We start from the raw sequence: 7202 nt of genomic DNA, 5'->3' as shown, positions 1-7202 counted from the left end.
GTAAATGTTAAAACATTTTCCTAATTTCTCCACTCAAACTAACACCAAAGATATTAGTCATGAGCAGTGATCTATAAAAGTGCCAAAGATATTTTTGATCCACTCGGCGAACGTTTACCTGTCAAATTCAACTAAAAATAAATGCTAAAAGAAAAGGAAGCCACTTAATTTCTCATTTTGAGAAATTAAAATTTTAAATCTTTACATTTTGCCAACAAAATAATGCCAATGATTTTGCTTTATTTCAATTTTGTGTACCTATCCAGATCAGCCTTATCAGGATTGCTGATTTTGGTTTAGTAAAATACGGTAAGTTGTGACAACGGCTGAAAGACTGCCACACAAAATGGAAGGAAATGTAGTTTTATTTTTTACATTGAATTTAATTTTTTTTCAAGTTTAAGAACCCAGTAGAATGCAGAATGAAAAAGTTAACTTAAAATCAACCAAGTTCCAGCAATATAACGCTAGCGGGAACATGTGAAATGAATTAGTGAAGTTTTATAGATTTTACGGTTTTTAGTGACTCCATTTCACTAGGAAAGAAATAAAACCTAAACTGATTCTCTTCCCGATGGTGTTATATCACAGAAACTTGGATGACTTTAACAAAAGTACATTTAAATTCTTTGCTGGCTTTCTAAACTTTTAAATTTTAATTAAAATTTAAACAATTAAAAATTGAAACTTTTTTTTTTTTTTTTTTTTTTTTAAGGATCACATGAGGTTTTGTCAAACATTAAATGCAACAATTTACAAAAACAATGATCTTGCTGGAAATTTTTTTAAATACTAAACGAATGCAATAATGTAAATGTCACCATTTTTCGTTTTGGGTTTCGGGAACCCAAGTTTAATTTCGTGTAGCCTTTTGTCTGTTGCCATACCTGACTTTACATTGCCAAATATAAGCAACCATGGGGTCTAATCTATGCAGCACTTTTAAAAATTATTTCTTAACTAAGGTGTAAGAATTCCATCTTTCATTTATAGCTGTTACAATGTCTAAGTTTCAGAATGAGCAGTTAAGTCAACTGCACCCCCAATTTAAAATTTGGATTCAGACATTTTCTAATGTAATACTTGACTGTAATAAGTTTTATATAATTTGAAATTTTTAATTCAACAATTTCAAACTTAAAGAATAATGTAAAATATTTTAAGGCAAAACTTTTCCTTAGTCGTGTGCAAGCGACCCTATAAGTCTGTCTCTTCGTAACACTTTTGTGCTTGGCCTTTTTGGTTAAGATCAAAGGTCTGTTAATAGATGCTGTTAGCTTTTTAAGCTTTTCTTGGACTTTTAGCCAAGATCAAAGTGTATCTGTTCCGGCAGATACTGCAAGCAAAGACCATATGTGGGGGGGGGGGGGGAATTCCACATAAGACCTTGGTCAATGTAGGGGCAACCTTTCATACCAACTATCACTATCCAGCTCCTACTCCTTGGGAGTTAGTCCCCATTTCCCCCCTTCACTTTTTTTTTTTTTTATTCAATTTTCACTCCAAACAAGGCACAGTGCCACTTTGAAGCAGGGGGCTACTATCAGGGACTTAATTAATGGGGTCATTATGAAGGGAGATGAGTAGAAGTTTGTTGACATTACACTTGAACTTCTGCATATCGTTGCAGTTGGGAAAGCAGAATCCCGGAAGGGAGTTCCAAAGACCTGCAGTTCTGGGGAAGAAACTATTGGAGTAAAAGGCTTTCTTGCACCTAGGGATCTCTACTGTAAAGGGATGAGACTTAGTAGCTTGTCGGATTTGTCGGGGGTAGTTACGTCGGAGGTAAAAGTGTTTGCAGTTCGTCAGAGCATTCACCATTGAAGTATTTGTAGAACAGGCAGAGGGATGCAATATCTCGTCGATGGGACAGAGGCTGAAGCCTAGATGACAGTTCAGGACCTATCAGGTTGGCGACTCTTTTGAACCCTGTCCAGGAGCAAGAGACAAGAAGCCGATGCACCAGCCCAGATGTGACAACAATACTCCATACATGGGCGAATGGTTGCCTTATAGAGGTATAGGATACTGTCAGGCGTAAGTAGTTTTCTAGCACGGTAGAGGGAGCCAACCTTCCTTGCAGCAGCCTTGGCAATGCTCTCAATGTATCTATTCCAGTTCATATTCCTTGTAAACGTTAGGCCGAGGAGTTTAAAAGAGGCACTTTCAGGTAATGTGTTCTTGGCCATTGCTATTGGTGGTAGAGAAGGTTTCTTGTAGTTATTGAAGGAAACAAGCTTAGTCTTAGCAGCATTGAATGTGACCAACCATTTTTGTCCCCATTCCACTACGGATTGGAGGTCATCCTCTAGTGTTTCTGCCATTTCCTTGGATATGTGTTCATTTGTTTTCCCCTCATATCTGTTATAGAGTGGTGTCATCGGCAAATATACCCATCTCCAAAACAATTTTATCAGGGAGGTCGTTTATGAATATCAGAGGTCCAAGGATAGACCCCTGAGGTACTCCCGCATTTATGTCGTATTGTTTGGATGTACGACCGAGGACAACTTTGATTTTTCTATTACTTAAGGATTTAATTACATTATGAATTCTTCCAGTGATTCCATATGATCTAATTTTCCTTAGAAGACCATCGTGCCATACCCTGTCAAAAGCCTTAGATATATCGAGGGCCACCGCTCTACCCTCCCCTGTTTTATCCAATGAACGGTATATACGTTCAGAAACTACAGTTAAGATATCTGCTGTTGAATGGGCTTGCCTGAATCCATATTGTTTGTCAGTCAGGAGTTTAGCAGCTGTTAGGTGCTGGACTAGGGCTTGATTAACTAAGGACTCGAATATTTTGGCGAAAAGCGGGAAGAGGCTAATGGGGCGATAATTTAGTGGGTCAGTTCTTTCACCAGAATTCTTGAAGACTGGTACCACAGAGGCGGTTTTCCAGCAGTCGGAAAACAAGATTCGTTAAGGCATTTATTGTAAAGTTTGGACAGAACTGGAGCAACCTCGGCAGAGCATTTTTTTAATAGCACAGCCGGGATGAGATCTGGTCCACACACTTTTGAGGTTTCTAGGTTTTTTATAATAGCATGTACCTGAGAAGGGGTGATTTTCAAATCGTCTAGTGAGGCGTTTGTTCGCAGAGGAAAATCAGGGAGTGAGTGGTGTACAGAGTTCAGTGTGGAGTTTGAGGCAAACCGACTGGCAAGCAGATTAGCCTTGTCAGTTGCCGTGCAAGCAACCTCATGATCGTTTGATAGTGGGGGAATAGTTGACTGTCTATTATTTACTACGCTGTTGTAGATTTTCCAAAAATCCCGGGTTCCTAATTTCTGTGCTTCGATACGTTTTCTGGTGGTTTCAGAGTAATCTGTCTTAGCTGTCTCTATCACTCTCTTACAATTATTTCTAGCTTCTATAAACTTCTGTTTATTTGAGCTGGACTTATGTCGGTTGAATCTGCGGAATGCATGCTGTCTTTGACAAATGGCAGCTGCACAAGCAGAAGTAAACCATTGGGGGGAGTGGGGCTTGCTATAGAATTTCCGTGCGGGAACATGTGCTTCCATAGCAGTTTTGAACCATTCAGGGGTCTCATTTGCACACTGTTCCGCTGGAAGAGTAAAGCTATTTTGCCATGGGGCATCTCTGATGAGCTCCCTGATGGCTTCCCAATCAGCCTTTTTGTAATACCTCGTTGTTTTGAGTAGTGGGTCTTCAGTTTAAAACATTAAAAATCAGCTTTGTGCCTAATTTGCTCGGTGGGGGAGCAAATAAATACCCTTTTCTTGGCCTTTTGGCCAAGATCAAAGTCTAGTATCTGTTCTTACATGCTGTACTTATGTTTCCCACTTTGATATAAAGTGGGGGATCAATTTTCTGTTTTAATTTAATGTAAAATGATCACCCACTTTACAACCAGTCAGTCTCAAAGCCATTCCAGTTATTTTTTAAGCATTCAAGTCCTTAAGGTCATTCAGTTCATCCTTAAGTTCATTAAAGTCATTCTAAGTCATTTACTTTTTAAAGTAATTTCAGCCCATTTTTCGGTCATTTTAGTTTATCTTTTAGAATTTCATGTGAATTTTACAGTCACGCATTCCTTCATTACGAGAGCACGCGACTAATGGCTATCTGCCTTGTTTTTAATATATGCTAAAAGTGCCTGTCCCACAATTTAATTGAATTCAGCAATTTGTGCCCTTTAATCTTACAGAACTAAAGTCTGTTAACGTGTCAGAATTATCTGTACTTGTATATAAAAGGTGCACTGAATTTGTTCCTTGTGGATTCCGAAGCGGCCAGGCAGATTTTCTTTTTTTTTTTTTTTTTTTTTTTTTTTTTCTTCAAACAAATGTACTTTGTGTCTGGGAGTTTTCTTAAATCGGTTTGTATTGGAATGCATTCAATAACTATTGATAATCAGAAAAAAAATCAAGGAACAGTCTGATTTTGACCAAGCTTAACACCTTTGTATAGCCTAACATAAGTGCATTTAAGCTTTATCACAAATAGAAAGACACGGCATATAAAATCAACAGTAAGTTCTTTAAGACTGGCATGTTTGTAGTTTTGCATTTTAAACTTTAATTCAGGTCATTTTATAAACTTTATATGATCAACAGTAGTTTCTCTACAGTGCAATAGACTACAATGTATTGTGAGGTAAGTCACAAAGGCATGTGAAGCTTCCTCCTGGTGCATCAGTGGGTCCCCTGACTAGAGCAGGCATTTCATCTATTTCCATGAAAAATGGATGATTTCTTTGATTTCAACGACAAAAGTATTAAGTGTAGAACATTCGATTCCATTTAATCCCGGCCAACATTGAGTCTCCTTGCTACTTCTGAAAACTGATTTATTTTCCAATCTAATTTCTGTAAGTGTTCATGCATATGTATATAAATTGGATAACAATGCTAAGTTTTTGCCCTCCTCACAAAGGAATTGGACTTGGTAATTTATTCCCACTTGTTTGCACTTCTCAACCTTTGACTTGACTTTTTTTTCTTTAAATTTTGCACAAACATTAATAAAGGTGAAAGTAATTTTTTCACTCATGGAAGGGATGCCACATGCCCCACTTATTTTTTAAACTCCATGAAATATTAGGTTGGTTAAATCAATATGGTGGGAGTGATAATACAAAAGCGACTATGATTAATTAGAACATTTTCTTTCTAACTCCATCCTGGAAACAAAGTATATTTTAGTCTGTACCTTGCATTAATAAAAAACTTTCAGAAAACAAACTCTCATTTCATAAGTTTTGGAAAATGATAAAGGTTATAGAATTCCTATCAAGTAGGGCCAAATATTGGCAAAGTTATATGCATTTGTATAAATTTAATTTTAAATGAATAAAAGTTGTAGTTTGGAGTCGCCCCTTAGCTACCATTGCTTCTAGATCCATTCCATTAAAAAATTAAATAGAATTTCTTGGGCACAACACTAAACTTCCTTGAGCAAGATGTTTCTACATTACCATATTGAAATTCATTTTTTCTGTCTACCTATTTCCCAACCCTATCAACTATTCAAGCCCCCACCTCTCCCCACAACTATTCTATAAAATTTGATCATAGTGGCTTTGCAAGCTGAGTAGTTTTCCTACTCGACAATTCTAAGTAACCTGACAGGTTTTTTATTCCAAATATAGGTTCTAAAGTTATTCTTGGTCTTTATCCTGTCTTACCATGAAGTGAATTATGCTTAAAAGCATCGTGAGGTTTTGTTTTAAAATTATGGCTCAACAGATTTTAAGGGGGAAGGATCATGGAAAGATCTTTTGGCTAAGCTCAAGGGGAAGGGTTGGTTTATCTATCATTCTTGGTTCATTAACCATGAATTTAAAGATTCCAATCCTAAAGTCAAATAAACCTTGAGACTGCGTATGTAAGACGAGACGAAGGGTTTGAATAAGATTTTTCAATTTCAAAAATTTTTTAGATTCCTTCAAACTTGTCTATTCTATCACTTTCATTCCATGAACCCACATTTAGGTTTGATGGTTCAAGGCAATCTTAGAACTTTTAACTTAGATCCGTTATGACTGTGGGGGAATCCTGACAGTTATCTTGCCTTTCATGTTATAGCTGGATCTGTTGGTCTCATTCCATAGTGCCCTACAAAGTTGAAGGTTACAATCAGGTGATCTAAAAGCTCTGAGGATCTTCCAGATGGTATAGCAGTCTTGCAGTCAGACATGAGCTATTTGCAGTTACTGGGTTGATCCAGGATTACGGTTAATTGCTGATCTGTTGAAATTCAGTAGCAAACTAGTCTCTGATGTCCTCGTCCTGTAGTTTATTCAATTATCTATCCTGCTGATGCTGAATTTTCCTACTATTGCAGATTTAAATTATTTCCATAAATATGCAAGTCCAAAATTGTCCATATTGAATTCTGCAAAAATAAAGTGGAGTGTCTTCATGAAGATAAGACTGACAAGAATAAAAAATGCAGTTTTAATGGTTTTAATAGCTTTTAAGTCTGTTGGTGTTTGTATTTTCATTGGTTAGTAGTGTTGGTGTTTGTATTTTCATTGGTTAGTAGTGTTGGTGTTTGTATTTTCATTGGTTAGTAGTGTTGGTGTTTGTATTTTCATTGGTTAGTAGTGTTGGTGTTTGTATTTTCATTGGTTAGTAGTGTTGGTGTTTGTATTTTCATTGGTTAGTAGTGTTGGTGTTTGTATTTTCATTGGTTAGTAGTGTTGGTGTTTGTATTTTCATTGGTTAGTAGTGTTGGTGTTTGTATTTTCATTGGTTAGTAGTGTTGGTGTTTGTATTTTCATTGGTTAGTAGTGTTGGTGTTTGTATTTTCATTGGTTAGTAGTGTTGGTGTTTGTATTTTCATTGGTTAGTAGTGTTGGTGTTTGTATTTTCATTGGTTAGTAGTGTTGGTGTTTGTATTTTCATTGGTTAGTAGTGTTGGTGTTTGTATTTTCATTGGTTAGTAGTGTTGGTGTTTGTATTTTCATTGGTTAGTAGTGTTGGTGTTTGTATTTTCATTGGTTAGTAGTGTTGGTGTTTGTATTTTTCCCACATTTCCTATACCATCAACTTCACCTGTTATTTACTAAGTGTTTTAAGCCATTTACACAGTACTTTGGTAGTACTAAATCATAGGATCTGATTGAAATGATACCTTGTACATAATCCTTTCAAAAAATTGCCATGGTTGTAATCATGCCAATTATATTTAAGTCGCAAACTTAATTAAAATCACAGAAAAATATT

General features: G+C 36.3%; 1 pseudogene; it reads left to right on the top strand.

The window, feature by feature from the left end:
- The first annotated feature begins 3743 nt into the window (after positions 1–3743).
- On the top strand, positions 3744–3876 carry LOC145297169 (U2 spliceosomal RNA; annotated as a pseudogene).
- Positions 3877–7202: the final 3326 nt, after the last annotated feature.

This window comes from Euprymna scolopes, chromosome 17 (assembly GCF_053919585.1).
Source record: "Euprymna scolopes isolate OS-2025 chromosome 17, ASM5391958v1, whole genome shotgun sequence".
Taxonomy (NCBI): domain Eukaryota; kingdom Metazoa; phylum Mollusca; class Cephalopoda; order Sepiida; family Sepiolidae; genus Euprymna; species Euprymna scolopes.
The sequence above is the reverse complement of the archived record's forward strand: the minus strand, read 5'-3'. Positions and strand labels throughout refer to the sequence as shown.